The sequence below is a fragment of the Suncus etruscus genome, chromosome 6 (genome assembly GCF_024139225.1).
Source record: "Suncus etruscus isolate mSunEtr1 chromosome 6, mSunEtr1.pri.cur, whole genome shotgun sequence".
NCBI lineage: Eukaryota > Metazoa > Chordata > Mammalia > Eulipotyphla > Soricidae > Suncus > Suncus etruscus.
Window position 1 is genome coordinate 68,514,120 of NC_064853.1, and position 16,675 is coordinate 68,530,794.

Below are 16,675 nucleotides of genomic sequence, written 5' to 3' on the forward strand. Positions count from 1 at the left end.
TATCACTTCCTTCAAAAGGTTCTTCAGGGCAATAATATCTGTTTCCAAGTCTTAGTCTTTCAATATAATCTTTCACTTCATCTCTCTCCTTACAACGTTAACCTACATTTTCTCAGACATTAATTTTATTTTTGCTTCTCCGGGTCCACACCCAGCAGTGCTCAGTTATTATTCAAGTCTCTGCACTCCAAAATCATTCCTGGCAGCCTCAGGGTGGCCAAGGATTGAACCCAGGTAAGTCTTGTGCAAGGCAAATGGCCTACCTGCTGTGCTATTGCTCAGCTCCTCAGACATTAATTCTTGTTTGATATTCATCTCTGTAGATTACACATGTGTAAGAGATCATTACCCCTGACAAGTGCTGAGTGCCTTGCATGTGGTGATCACTTCAGAATAAACTGCTGAAAAATAATCCTCCAGTAGCAAGATACAGATCTGCCCCAGGGATCAGAGGGTGTGTAGACACTCTGTGGACTTGATCATGGCATATCTTTCCAAATAAACAACAAATGGTCATAGGTTTATAGCTATTGGATTATGTGTGGGTACTTTGTGAAATTGGAATAAAAAAATAAGCATGAAGGGTAGAAGATCTCAGATAAGTTGAACTTTATTGAAACACCTGCACATGAAATATATAGTGAAATAAAAGACTAACAATGCAGTCCAAGTCTTGGGTTTCAAAATGTGCCTGTCTCTGCAGTGTCGCATGCTCAATAATAGTGGGATACATTTTTTTTTATTTTTGAGGAGCATGATGATATGAGACTTTCAGAGAAGTAATATCTCACATTATTATTAAGCTAGAAGAGAGAGAGGATGGACTTTTTTTAAGTAATGGTTGGAATTAATGACTTAAATTGAAATCTTTAGATACAGAAAAAAGTTTGTTCAACATTTGTATTCCCTTTTGATTTAGACTAAATTATTTAATTTCTTTAAATTAAATTCTTTAAATTTAACTTTTTTTAAATTTGTTTTCTCATCTATCGATTGGATTATCTTGGAAAACTTGCTGGAAAAGAAAAGTCTTGGAGGAATATTTCAATTTTTCTTTCTAGAAGACTACCTGAAATTGAGTAAATTCTCCAAAGTGTTCAGCAGTTACTGGGTCAACTGCCTACAAGGCAAATGCCCTACTGTTATGATATCACTCTGGCCCCAGTGCTCAGCAGTTTATAAGAAAGAAACTCCAATACAATAAATACTAGCTTATAAAATCCTGTTGTGGCTGATAGTAGGCAAATAAAGCAGGTTAGCAAGAGACAGAATTTCTAACCAATGTTTCTTATTAAAACATGATAAGCTATTTTGTTATCATAGTTCAAAAGAGAGTCATTCTGGAAGCTGGGGTGTGTCTGTAAGTTGCCATTCATTTCTCAGATCCCACCCCAGAGCAGTTGGAGTAGATAAAAGAGATGTCTTTATCAACCAGACCTGTTGATTATCTTTGTTTTCTCCCATTCTTGTGTTTTACCTCAGTCCCCTCACAGACCTTTCACCACCCAGAGATAGGAATGGTCCCCATCGGTTGCTTCAGAGATGATAGATGGTCTACAAATGAAAATATTCTTGATTCAAATATAATTAATACCACATTTAAGATGAAAGTTCAGGTGTTTCAGAAGAAAAAGTAAACCTATTTGCACATTGTACTCATAGGTGCCAACATTTTTAATTCTATTTAAGCAAAAACTTTTGCTTATAAGATTTTGAAGGGTCAAAACAATAGCATATCATTTGCATTGCATGAAGTGGACCTGGGTTTGATTCCCAGCATTCCATATGGTCCCTTGAGACATCCAGGGGTAATTTCTGAGCACAGAGCCAGGAGTAACCCCTGAGCACTGCTGGGTATAGCCAAAATCCCCCACCAAATTAAAAATAAAAAATATTTTTGACGAGAGTATGATCATCTTTTATACTCTTACATTTTAACGTGGGGAAGCCAAATTACAGACAAAAAAGTATTTTTGAAAGGTGGTCCTCAGCACTATGACACTCCTTCTAAAATGAGTTCTAGAAGAAAGGTACATGGCCACAACAAGACAAAGTTGCATATGAGGGCATGTATATGCACAATGTGTGAGTATGCATGTAAATACAAAAAGGTATACCTTGTGCTGAGTGTCCCGGAAGAAAAACTTTTCTAAACAAGGTGAACACAATCTAAATGCATGAATTTTAGCATGAAGGTGGCCTAACTAGAGTTTATGAAGTAGCATATTACAGAAGGTGGGTTATAGATAAATTCAATCACCAGACAATAGACTGGAGATGGGTAGGGGTATAGAAAGGTTGAAAATAAATAGTTTGCCACCTTAGATATAACTGCCAGTCCCTGGATTGATAAGCAGGTTTTGTGCCATTCTGCAGAGAATCAATTTATGATTAAAGGCAAGAGAACTGCAGGAGAGTTGATCTATAGAAATGGGTTTACCTGGAGGGGAAATAAGTGTGTATGGGAGAAGTCCTTGAGCTATTGGTGGAGGGAAATCTGTACACTGGTGATGAGTGTGGTGCTGAACTGACATAGGCATAAAAATCTCATTAAAGGTATTTTAAATCGCAGTACTTAAATAAAAATGGAGGGCATATACACACAAAACTTGAATTTTGCTCTAGACCATAGGTAGGTAATACTGTTCAGTCCCTCCTGAAATCTGTGGAGAGGTGGTAAAAATACACTTACTACTTAAGATTCATCCAAACATTTTCTATCTGTGGTTTGTTGTCTTTGTGGCCCACAAATAGTCTTAAAGCAAAGATGCCCAAATAATAGCAGCCTTCCACCTTCACCAAAACAAGTGAGTACTTTAAGAGACAGCATTTGTTCCAGTTCTTGTGTAGTCCTAGTGGTTTTGCAGGACATGTGCAAAAATAAGAACAACCTGGGTAGCATCTTTGTCTCTACAAATGGAACAATTAGAAGAAGTTGCTTATTTCCTATACCAGCAATCAATTCTCCAATCTCAGTCAGGACTTTTGCTTGTGCACGAGCCCATCAGATATGTATCTTCGTTCCTTCAGTTAAAAGAAAATAAAATGTAGTTTAACTTGATGTGGGGGAAGAGCCTCATTTATGGTAAAATCTATGAATTTTTTGTTAGATTATGAAACAGGACTTCAGAACCCAATCATCATAAAATGATATTGATGAATCATAGGATGCAAACTATAGGAATGCTCCAGTGCCTTCCACATTCTTGGCAACAAGCCACACTCAAAATATATGCTGCTTGGCTTTAACAGACTGAAACACACAAACTCACACCTCACCCCAATATTTCTGACTTTGTCTTTTCCTGCTTAATAGCCTTTCTAATTTGTATATAAAATAAGATCAGGTGATCTTTATTAAATAATTTTGGAAAAGAGAATTTTTCTTTTTTGTCATATAAAAATAACTTAATAACTAATTATTTATAACTAATACTTTAATTTAGTTCTATATGTGCTATAACTTCTTTTTAACCCTTCTATTTCAAATAAATATTCTTAATTTTACTTTTTTTTTCTGCTTTTATTTTTTGAGTCACACCCACCAGTGCTCAGGGGTTACTCCTGGCTCTATGCTCAAAAATAGATGCTGGCAGGCTTGGGGAACCATATGAGATGCTGGGATTCCAAGCACCTTCCTTCTGCTTGCAAGGCAAATGCCCTACCTCCATGCTATCTCTCAGGCCCCTTAATTTTATTTTAATTTTAGTTTTTTAACCATATCTTAGAAAAGTATTTAAATAGTAGAATAAACCTGTATTTGGTCTGATGTTATCACCTAGAAGCCAGGTGAAGCTGATATTTAGTAACAAAAATAAGTTGATTTAAAAGTAAGGAGAAAAGTACGAATGTTATTTGATATGACAAAAAAAAATGGGAACAACAAAGATGACTGAACCCTTGCATTGACCTCAAACAAGAACAATCAGTGGTTCCAACAAACAGGATTGATCTGGAACAAGATGGCTGACTGAAAATTATGTCCATGGCCAGACTGAAGCCAAGGTTAAGAACCCCTGAGGTGTCTATAGGTGGTTCTTTAAGTCCTGCCTAAGGGGGAAATAGAACCACCTTCATGAAACTTGCAGGGCATATTATATGTAGTAGTTCAGTTATTTATGCATGTGTGGACATTGCCTAGCTTCTTGAGCTCATTTAAAATGTTAAATTTTCCTATTTTGAAAATGCGTTTTTTCTGCCTTCAATGAGACACAAATAATTCAGCCTGTGCCAGGTGTTCTACTGAAGAGAGATAACCTTGAGACTTCTCAGTCTCCTCAGATTGCTCTGCCAAGTGGTTCCAAGAGAAGCAGAGAGTTTAGAATACAAACGTGCTCCAAGATGGGGATGGGGTTCATACGTTGACAATAACAGCTTTACCAGAATCTCTCAGGCAAAACCACGTTAGAAAAGCATGACACCAACAGCAATTGAAATCTTCCAATATATGGTTCACTGTAAAATAGAATGAAAAATTATTTTTCTATGAAAGTCCTTACCTTCTAATTATTTGGAATTATTTATTTGGGCTAATTCTCTTCGTCTAAGCTTTAAAATGAAAAATAAAAATTAAGCACTTTATTTTAACAGGATTAAACCAAAATCATCTACTTGGTATAATGTAAGGATAAGCCATATTTTACATAATATTTTATTATAAAAATTATATATTTGTTTATTTATTAGTTTTGTGGCCATACAAAGAGGTGTTCAGGGCTTACTTCTGCACTTAGATCAATTTTGGAAGTCTCAGGGGACTTAGGTTTTAATATTAAAAAATAACTAAGCTAGACTGGATCCATTTGTGGCTGTTCCTTTATTGTTACAAGTTTCTATAATGTATATGGTGGAAATTTTGGACCAAAGTGGGTTGTGTTCTGACCTGCTTTCCTCAGACCAGATTCGCTGCAAGTTTCTTTCTCTGCTTCCCCCCCAAAGTTATTTAATAAAAATCACCCGATCTTATTTTATACTTATTACTCACTAAGCAGAACTACCTTCTACTGACCAACAATTGGAATAGCATCAGGTTGTGCTTTCTTTCTTATAGTCTTATTTATAGCTCTCTTATAGAGATATTATCTTCCCATCTTGTTAATGGGGAAAAGAGGGGCTTTAAGAAATGGTACTATGTCCTTTAAATCATAAAGCCCAAAATGAAATAGGGCAGACAGAATTGAAGCTGAGGGTGCTGTATTTATTCCCACGGTATTTATTCCTACTTTGCTTTACTGCTACCCTTTGCCTTTCAAAATTAAATATCAAAAAGGAAATGACATTCTAGGCCAGAGACCTAGACTCGTTTATTTTCTTAAGGTGCCTCATGCAAATAATGGATTTGGAGTTTAGAATAAACTCTCACCTGCAGAAAATTAATTATTCCTGCAAGTTCACAGACTTCCAGTGCAAATATTGTGTCCACAGCCTTTTCTGCAAGGCTGTACTTAGTAGATAACAATAGCAGCAACACAGAAAAGCAAGATGCCTGGACAATTTTTAGGGCACTTAATAGTTTCATATTGTTATTTACTAAGATTGGATCAATTTATACCTTAACTGTAAACACCTATCATAAGTTCTCTGTTCTTTTGGTCATAGGCCATCCTGAAATTGGAATGTATTTAACAATTGTCATGCCCTCAGGGAACATTCTTGGTTGGGCTGAAAGTTCATATGTGGTATGGGAGATTTGAAACTTGTTGGCTCTGTGCAAGGCATGACTATGACTCAATCCAGCTTTTGTCTTGTTTATTATTAGTGCTCTATACTGTTAATAGAAAGGGTATTCTTATAATGGACTGGTCCTTCTAGCCTTCATCTCTATTGTCTCTAGGTATTAGTACAATAATTTCTTTTATTTTTCTTAAAATCCATAAATGAGTTGTGTGTCTATCTCTCTCCCTCTGATTTATTTCACTCAGCATAATAGTTTCCATGTACATCTATGTATAGTAAAATTACATGACTTCATTTTTCCTGACGGCTGCTTAATAATCTATTGTGTATATGTACCACAGTTCCTTTAGCTACTCATCTGTTGTTAGCCATCTGGGTTGTTTCCAGATTCTGGCTATTGTAAATAGTGCTGCAATGAATATAGGCGTGTAGAAGGGATTTTTATATTGTGATTTTATGTTCCTAGGGTATAGCCATAGGGGTGGTATAGCTGGATCATATGGGAGCTCAATTTCTAGTTTTTTGAGGAATCTCCATATTGTTTTCTATAAAGGCTGGACTAGACAGCATTCCCACCAGTAGGGAATAAGAGTTCCTTTCTTTCTACATCCCTGCCAGCACTGATTATTATTGTTCTTTGTGATGTGTGCCAGTCTCTGTGGCGTGAACTAGAACCTCATTGTTGTTTTGATTTGCATCTCCTGTTTATTTCTTCTCCTGATTTTTTGATAGCGTTAGATGATTTTTTTCTGGTTAAGTTCTGTCAGTACCTTGTATATCTTAGATATTAGCCCCTTATCTGATGGGCTTTCGGCCAATAGTTAGAGAAATAACTATATTGACAACTATCATGACAATGATAGTGAGAGAAATAGAATGCCTGTCTCTAATACAGGCAGGGGTTGGGAAAGGAGGGAGATGGGGTCATTGGTAGTGGTAATGTTGCACTGGTGAAAGAGGGTGTTCTTTTTCTATAACTGAAACCCAATTACAAATGTGTTTGTAATCATGATGCTTAATCTCAGACTTACTCCCAGCAAAATTACGAAAATAATATTTTCTGCTTAAGCTACTGGCCTGTGATACTTTGTTATGGTTTCTCTAGAAAACTACTGCTGCACTATTATGTATATTATTGAAAGTATGTTCTTTAATACTGACTCCCCCTAAAATGTTCTTAATTATCAATATTATTAAATACATTTTAGCAATATATGATATATTTCTAATTAGTTCTTCTAGTCAACTAATTAATTGAGTCTCCCTGTGCCAGCCTCCCCCCACATGCCCATTTTCTCCTGCCCTTTATTTTAATTCATTTGTCTGGGTTTTTTTTTTTTTTAGTTTCTTTTTTTACTGTTAGATATTCCTGTTGAAAGGACTGCTCCATCTTTTCTTACTCAAACTTTGTTTTATTTTAGAGGTTCAGACATTTTTTTTCAAAATCTAACTAGAACGCTTTATTACACATGCCAATCCTTAAATGTTTAGTATCAATGCTTAATGTTTGTTTTTCATGTTCTATAAGCAGTTTGTTTAAAGTGTTAATTAACTTTATAGTTATGATTATAGTATTGCAGGTGAGAGAAGCAGCTTCCACCAAAAAGTGGGTCCCTTGATGGAAAGAGACCTTATGAATTATCATGAATTGCGTTGTAGATCACCTGGTTCCTGGTTATTTTTTCAAGTATTGCGGGCACATTTGGTGAAGTGGATAGATAACAGGAAAGGCAGTTTTGAGAGATGAGTGCTTCCACTTTTTCTTAGACCCACATTGGTCGCCCAGGGAAGTTCTTGGGTTGGATTAGGGGTGGTAAAGTCTGTTCTGTAAACCTACCCAACATGCAAACTAATGTGCCACCAGACCCACAAGGCAGCTGTCAAGCTGTGCCTGGAAAAAATTGATTTCAATTGCACAGAAATTGATCTCTTCTACCTGAATTCTCAGGGAGTCATGAATTCAGGCTGGAGTAATGGAATGAAGAATTGCTCTTTGCAAGAAAAAGAACAATTCTAACTCTCATCCAGGTTTTCCAGGATTGTCTTTCCCCTACAGTAAAGAATTTCAAGACGAATGTACAGTGAAGTGAAATAGTTTAGTTAGAAAATATAAAGAGAATGAGGTGGGGAGAGAGAAGGAGAAAAAAGAGAGAGACATAGACAGAGAGAGAGCATATTGCATGTGGATAACATGTAATGAATATAGGTTTATATGTTTGAAATCTTGCTTCTTTGATTCACAGATTTCTTTTTTCTGGTATAACTATTTCCTTGTCATCAAAGATTACCTTTACTGGGACAGGAGCGATAGCACAGCAGTAGGGCATTTGCCTTGCACGTGGCTGACCCATGGCAGACCTGGGTTCAATCCCCGCCGTCCAATATGGTCCCCAAGCCAGTAGCGATTTCTGAGCTCATAGCCAGGAGTAACCTGAGAGTCGCCGGATGTGGCCCAAAAACAAACAAACAAACAAACAAATAAATAAATAAATGAATAAGATTACCTTGACTGAGCTTAGTTGGGTAACAGTGAGTGATTGCAAATTAATTGGAAAATTGTTCACCGCAAATGATAGTCTTCTAAAATGTTTATGGCTTATTCTTGTAGAGTAGTTACATCCTGTTAAGATTTAGATGCACTGTCCAGTTTTGAAAATATTGGAAACTTTCACTTACATAGACACTTTTTTTTCTTTCTCAAAACAAAGATCGTAGACATCTGAATGTTCTATGCATAAATGAGGTCATTTCTGGACATGGAAAGTGAATTCACTTCTGCAGTTCTGAATTTCCTGTTCGCATTGACTAATTTATTTTCTAAGCTTCTTTTTGCCACATATGATGCCAACACTTACTCAGATGTTCAACATGGGTAAAGGGTGACAGCTCGTGCAGAGACAGGATTTAGAGTATTAATAGGAGCTTCAGTAAAGTACTTGGAAACAACAAGCATGGATAGATTATGCTGTAGGTGAAAATGGGGGTGGGAAGGATAAAGAAAGTCCAGGCATATTTTGGAATAAAAATTAGGAGGTTATATCATATTTAAAAAACCATGAGAATTACTCTTTAAAATACATATTTCCTAGCAAAGTGAGGGAGGAATCCTGAGACAATGTTGTTGGGCAGTGGGCATCTTGTCGTGGATGTAATGTCTGGTGCTGAAATGTTGTATGCAGGAAATCCTACAATGAACAGTTTTGAAAATAGTGACTTACAGTATAAAAATAAAATTCAAAACTATATGTGTACATAAAAGTATGAATGGTAATTTTAAGTGACTTTTTATTCAGAAATGATACCTTAAAACCTATATTTTCTTGTTAATGTTTGGAATTCTTCATTACTTATTTGTCATCAATAGCACAATACTCTTTGGTGTTGTTAATAGAAGTAAATATTAAGTAATTATTTAAAGGTATTTTATGATTGGTTTAAGTTAATTTAATAGAACTTTACAAAATATTCTAATGTTATAAAGCTTGCAGGAGACACATCATAATTTACCACTGGGAATGATCTGAAACTGATCTGTAATGTGGTTTCAAAGGAGAAATAGTGATATGCAAAATTTTATTATTTACTTTAGCTTTTTACTAAATTTTTCAAGATTTTATCCATTCATCTCTAATAATTAATATCTCTATGCCTATCTTAAAAATTACTGAGGAACTTCAGTAATGTAAAATAAACGTGGTCAAACAAAGCTCATTAAAGTACAACCAAAATTAAACTATATGGCACAAGAAAAATATATATCAATTTGATTAGTATAAGAAAAATATGCTTATACATATTTGTAATCATATGATTCCAATTTAAAATGATATCAATGGAACAGATATTAAATTCCAAAATAAGCTACCACAATGGTGGTAGTAGCATTAGATACTATTCCTATTGGTAGACCTGACTCTGTTGAGGATGGGTGAAAACTTAAGAAATACACACACACGTACACACACGTACACACACACACACACACACACACACACACAAACACACACCTAGAGGTAGGGGAGAGAATAAAGAGAAGCAAAGTGTCAACCATAGAGGCAGGCTAGCAATGGGTGTTTTGGGGACGAGAGGAGGGAAAACAAGAAAACTGGTGGTGAGAAATAAACATTGGTGAAGAAATGGCTGTTGGGATATTGTATAACTGAAACCTAACTGTCAACAACTTTTTAAACTCTATCTCCTGGTTATTTAACTAAAAATTAATTAATAGAAAAGAAATGAGTTCACCTTCAGATAGATATGAAGTACTGGCTTTTAGGACCCAAACTCTGGGACAAAAAGTATTCTTTTTATTTTAACACAGTCTTACTAGTCTTTTCTAATCATCTACTTCATTGATTTGTACAGAAATATAGCTTTTAACAACAGATGGAAAGCTGCAGCACAGACTTTTGGCACTCCTTGAATTCAGTAGGTTTAGAGGTGGAGTGTAGCTTGGAAGTTTCTCTCTGGGCTATTTTATTTATCCTTTAACTCTTCTCCTGGCAATAAAGAGGTCAGTGTGGTTTTGATGGAATCACCCTCACATTCTCCCTTCATATCATGGTCGTTGAAGTTATAATTTTAATACTAAAATTTATCTTCCTTAAATTTACTTTCAGTAAAAAAAATTATGATAACTCAGATTCATACATAAATAAAATTCTGCAGATAGACATTGTAAAACCTGATGGGTTTCTTCAAAGAATATGATAATTCTCCAGAGAGAAACCTTCAAGACAGTAAAAGAGCAGGAGCTAAAGAGATAATATAGTAGGGAAGGTGGCCAAAGTTTCATCTCAGCAACTTCAGGATTGCTCTCTAAGCATAGAGGCAGAGTAATCCCTGAGCACCTCCAAGAGGGGACCCAGAACAGATAACAAAAAAGAGATATGAAATCAAGAAAAGCAATAACAATGAAAGTTAATGACGTTAAAAATGTTCACCTAAACAACACATCTAGCATATCATATGCGAAAAAGTTACATGAACATAGAGTGCTCACTGTATACTGGGTATATTTTTAAAAATTCCAAAGAGATACTGAGTAGAAGAGCACAATTAATCAAATTAAATCTAATAGGAAGAGCATAACAAGTAGGCTCAACTTCATGACAAACAGTACATTAGAAATTATGAATAAGGGGCCGGGCGGTGGCGCTAAAGGTAAGGTGCCTGCCTTGCCTGCGCTAACCTTGGACGGACCGCGGTTCGATCCCCCGGTGTCCCATATGGTCCCCCAAGCCAGGAGCAACTTCTGAGCACATAGCCAGGAGTAATCCCTGAGCGTTACTGGGTGTGGCCCAAAAAACAAAAAAAAAAAAAAAAGAAATTATGAATAAAATCTGTAGGAAAAAGAGTGAGGGGGAATGAAGAAAAAATAAAAAATACTAGATTTAATTGTAATGTAATTAACAGAGTATTATATAGTATTATATATATTATATATAGTATAGTATTATATACTAGAGAAAGGAAGAAATCATATACTACAGTTAAGAATAGATGAATTCTTTCAATATTATTTAGAAATTCTTTGAGAATTTCCCAAACCTAATGAAAAGTTATAGATGTTCAAAAAGATGATAAAATGTCCATATTCTTAATCCAAAATTACCAATGATGATATATATTACTTAAAACATCATTTTTTAAGAAAAAATAGTGAGCCTGCTAGGGAAAATAAAAATGTTGCATACAAAGCCACCTCTGGGCCCGGAGAGATAGCACAGCGGCATTTGCCTTGCAAGCAGCCGATCCAGGACCAAAGGTGGTTGGTTCAAATCCCGGTGTCCCATATGGTCCCCCGTGCCTGCCGGGAGCTATTTCTGAGCAGACAGCCAGGAGTTAACCCCTGAGCACTGCTGGGTGTGGCCCCCACCCAAAAAAAAACCAAAAACAAAGCCACCTCCATCTTAATGTCATCATAATTCCCAGCAGAAATCCCACTGTCATAAGGAGAGTGAAATGACGTATTTAAACTACTGAAAGATAAAAATTTCCAACCAATAATACTTTACTCTGAAAATTATTTTTCAAATATGTTGAATAAAATGTGAATAATTTGAACTTTGCAGTCAGAAGAAACAAACTGCATAACTTAATAAAGAAAATCTATTTAGTGCTTGCTTTGGCATCAACCATACTAAAACTGGAACAATACAGAGAAGATTAGCATGGCCTCTTTGCAAGGATGACAAAAAAAAAAGAAAGAAAGAAAACCTATCTATAACATCATTCAAGAATCTCAAGTAAATGTATAGACAATTTCAGCGTAAAACTGTTAGAACTGTTTCAAATAAATACAAAAAATATTAAATGTCATGGTCACATTTGATAAAATAGACTTTGAAACAAAATGTTAACAAAGATAGGTATCATATTTTGATCATGAAGTCATCTAACAAGTATCCAACATGTATGCACACACGCGTATAGATGCTTATATATCCAACACAGAGACATAAAAGAAATATTAATAGAAAGAATGTTATATGTGAGAATACAGTAATTTTTAGTGAACTCAACACATCACTTAAGTTAGCAAAGGGATTATCTACGTAAAAAGTTAATGAGAAAATAGTGGTATTAAATAAGGAAATTGGAGATACGAACTTAATAATTATCTACAGAAATCTCATCCCAAAAAATGAATACATAGTCTTCTAAAGTGCAAAATAAAACTCTCAGAAACTAATAATATGGGGCCAGCGAGGTGGGCTAGAGGTAAGGTGTCTGCCTTGCAAGCACTAGCCAAGGAAGGACCGCCATTCGATCCCCCGGCGTCCCATATGGTTCCCCCAAGCCAGGGGGCAATTTCTGAGCATGTAACCAGGAGTAACCCTGAGCATCAAATGGGTGTGGCCCAAAAAACCAACCAAACAACAACAAAAAAAAAAACAAAAAAAAAGAAAGAAAGAAACTAATAATATGTGGGTTTCAAAAATACTTTTAGTAAATAAGTAAAGATTAGTACCATTTTCAGATATTTTTTTTCTGATTACAGTAATACGAGACCACCCCCAGCAATAAACATAGAAAAACCACAAAACTTGAAGATAAAATCATTGGCTTATGCTATAAATAAAAAAAAACTTAAAAAAATCTAGCATATATTTTATAATCACTTTGATCACAATAAAATTATTTCTAAAAATCTAGAATATCAATAAACATGACAAGCTATTACTTCTTATGGATTGTAGCAAAAGCAGCATTAAGAAATAATTTTATCACATTACAGGCCCATATCCAAGAATTAGAAAAATTTCAAACTGTATTTATTCCAAAAGAACTAGGAAAGGAGTAACAAACAGAAGCAAAAGTTTGCAGAAGGAAATAAATCATAAAAATTATAGTAGCAGGGCCGGAGAAATAGCACAGTTGTAGGGCATTTGCCTTGCAAGCGGCCAACCCAGGACCAATGGTGGTTTGAATCCCATCATCCCACATGGTACCCTGTGCCTGCCAGGAGCAATTTCTGAGCACAGATCCAGGAGTAACCCCTGAGCACTGTCAAGTGTGACCCAAAAACCAAAAACTTTTTACAGTAGCAATACATAAAATCTAAACCATAAACTTTGAGGAATTTGATAGTATTTTGTAGTAACATTCTTGGAACTGTATGATTATGAATTAAAATTCCTGCTGTCTCACATGTTGAGTTTGACCTTGGTGGCTAATTTTGAGGTGGGTGGTTTTTCTGTGTTCTTTAAGTGATATCTGATAAAATTAAAATGGGAGTAACTCCCCACCACCCTGAAAACTCCTAAACAAAGAACATTGAAAACTATGTGAGAATATTATGGCCAGAGTGTACCGCCTCTGGTAATCACATGAGGATGCATGTAGTGGTTTCTACTGAGAACCACAATCATAACTTTTATACCTCAACGAGGAGTGTAGTTCTAGCAAATATATGTATAAACATCACATTTAACTCAGTAAAACCTTTGGTGAACAATGTGCTGCCACCTATTGTGCATCCAAAGAGCACATCAGTCAGCATCACAGTTGAAAAATGTTCAAGTGATTAAAGAAACTGTAGTACATCTACACAATGGAATACTATGCAGTAATTAAAAAATGAAGTCAGGAAATTTGCATATACATGGATTGACATGGAGACTCTTATGCTGAGTGAAATGAGCAAGAAGGAAAGGGACTTAGAATGATTTCACTCATTTGTGAGATACAAGAAAAACAAGAGATATGGTAATAATATCCAGAGGTAATAGAGACAAAGGTTACAAAGGCAGTCCAGCCTAGGGCAGAAAGCTCATTAAAAGAGTGGTGATTTACAATAGCCAGACTCTGGAAACAACCAAGATGCCCTTCAACAGATGAGTGGCTAAAGAAACTGTGGTACATATACACAATGGAATACTATGCAGCCATCAGGAGAGATGAAGTCATGAAATTTTCCTATACATGGATGTACATGGAATCTATTATGCTGAGTGAAGTAAGTCAGAAGGAGAGAGAAAGACACAGAATAGTTTCACTCATCTATGGGCTTTAAGAAAAATGAAAGAATTAACAGTATCTCAGAGACAAGAGAGATGAGGGCTGGTAGGTGCAGCTCAGGACATGAAGCTCATCACATAGAGTGATGAGTGCAGTTGGAGAGATGACTACACTGAAAACTATCATAACAATGTGAATAAATGAGGGAAGTAGAAAGCCTGTCTTGAGTACAGGTGTGGGGGGGTGGGGAGGAGGGAGATCTTGGAAATTGGTGGTGGGAATGTTGCACTGGTGAAGGGGGGTGTTCTTTACATAACTGTGATCATACAACTATAAGCATGTTTGAATCACAGTGTTTAAATAAAGATAATTATAAAAAAAAGAGTGGTGAGTGTAGCTAGAGCAGAGAAGGGTCTACTAGGACAGAGAGATAGAAAGAGAGACAGAGAGAGACAGAGAGGAGAGAGACAGAGAGGGAGACACAGAGAGAGACAGAGAGACAGAGAGAGAGGATGTCATTGACAGGAAAGGTGGCCTGGTGAAGGATGGTGTACATTCTATAACTAAAACCCAATAATGAACAATTTTGTAACCAAGATGCTTAAATAAAGCTAAAAATAGAAAAAAATGTGCAAGTGCTACATCAGGTTTAAGTGCAAAGCACACTTATCACAATGTCAACAGCATCAAATAAAATTTTTAAGAAACCAAAATGATAGTAACAATTTTAATATAATGATATATGTTTTATAGATTATATTTTTATTCAATATAGTTTAACTGAGTAATTTATTAACACTATTAAAAATTAAGAAATTAAAAAATGAAAAAAAAAAGCCAATACCACACAATAGAGAAATAAAATCTCTATTAATTGTAGTTAGGTAGACAGCTGCTAAATGCTAAAGGAAATAAAAAAAAAAGAAGAAAGAAAACATAGAAGTTTACTTTCTAACATAATACCCCCAAATTAACTCAGCATAGATGACAAACTTGGATCTAGTACTCAAACCAAAAATTAAATAGGAAAAATCATAAGTGATCGTCTCAACATCATAGATATATTTGAAGACTACACTCTAATGACAAGGAAAACAAAATCAAGAGTAAATGAGACCATATCTTTTTTTTTTTTTTTTTTTTTTTGGTTTTTGAGGTCACACCTGGTAATGCTCAGGGTGCTTCTGGCTATGTACTCAGAAATCGCTCCTGGCATGGGGACCATATGGGACGCTGAGGGGAATAGAACCACTGTCCTTCCTAGGCTAGTGCCAGCAAGGCAGATGCCTTACCGCTCTGCGCTATTGAGCCAGCCCCAAGACCACAAACATTTTTAAAAGATTTTATATAACAAAAGAGTACTATAAAAAAGATAACCTAACCATTGGGAGAATATAGTTCACAAGTTACATCTGATAAATTATTTAGGAAGTTGTACAACCCAATAAAAATAACAGAAACTCAGCATAATTAAATACCAAATAGACATATACTATATATAGTATATAGACATATATAATATATAGACATATACTAAACATTTTAAGACATAGCACATAAAATACCTATTATATCTATGATCAGAGAAATGCAAGTCAAATCCACAATGACATATCATGTCATACTGGTGAGAATGGGAAACATCAAAATAATTGAAAATAACAAGTGATGGCAAGGATGTGGAGAAAAGGAAACTGTTGCATTGCTGGTGGTCATGTAAATTATTATATCTCCTATGCAAAATAGTATGAGAAGTCTTCTAAACAAAACTGCAATGTCTATGTATTAGCAATGCCACTCCCAGATATTTACCAAAGGGTAAGAAAGCATGAAATCAAAAAAATATTTTCACTTTATGTTCACAACTGTATTCTTTGCAGTGATGAAAATATGAAATCAACCTAAATTCTCTTAAATGGATGGATGACTGGCTAAAGAAGCCAATCTGTACACTCAATGAAATTATAGTTATCTGTTTAAAATAGTAAAGTTGTATTTCTTGGCACAAAACAAATGAATCATAAGATGATTATTCTCAATAATATAATAAGAAAGTGAATAACAGTCACTAATATTTGTTATATATCTAACCAAATTATATAAACTAGTTAAAAGGGAAAAAAAACAAAAAAATTACTTCTAGACTGAATGAAAACTATGGTGGTTACTAATGGGAATGCAAAGAAATGAACAAAGAGCTTTTCTTGATAGTTGAGTAGCCCTAAAATTTTGATGGTAGAAGCAATAACAAACACATTCAAAAGTGTGAGCTAAATGCTAAAATTCCATAATGCAAATAAATAAAAAAATAATAAAATGTAGATTATAAAGGGAAAGTTATTAAGTTCTGGGGAATAGAAAATGTTGTTTTCAAGATTTCTTTAAGAAGCAATTTTTGTCCATTCTCTAATTTTGGATTGGAAGTAGAACTGGAGCAAGCACAAGTGTTTTGTGATCTGGGCAGCACAATACAATCACTTGGGGTTTCTAAGGAAAACACATGGCCAGGCAACCTATTAAAAGTAAAACAAAGCTG

At 35.1% G+C, this 16,675-nt stretch overlaps 1 non-coding gene across 1 annotated transcript; it reads left to right on the forward strand.

Annotated features, from left to right (window-relative positions):
- The first annotated feature begins 11,798 nt into the window (after window positions 1-11,798).
- Window positions 11,799-11,901, forward strand: LOC126012316 (U6 spliceosomal RNA). Its single transcript, XR_007496832.1, has one exon. It is a non-coding gene; the product is annotated as a U6 spliceosomal RNA (small nuclear RNA).
- The last annotated feature ends 4,774 nt before the right edge of the window (window positions 11,902-16,675 follow it).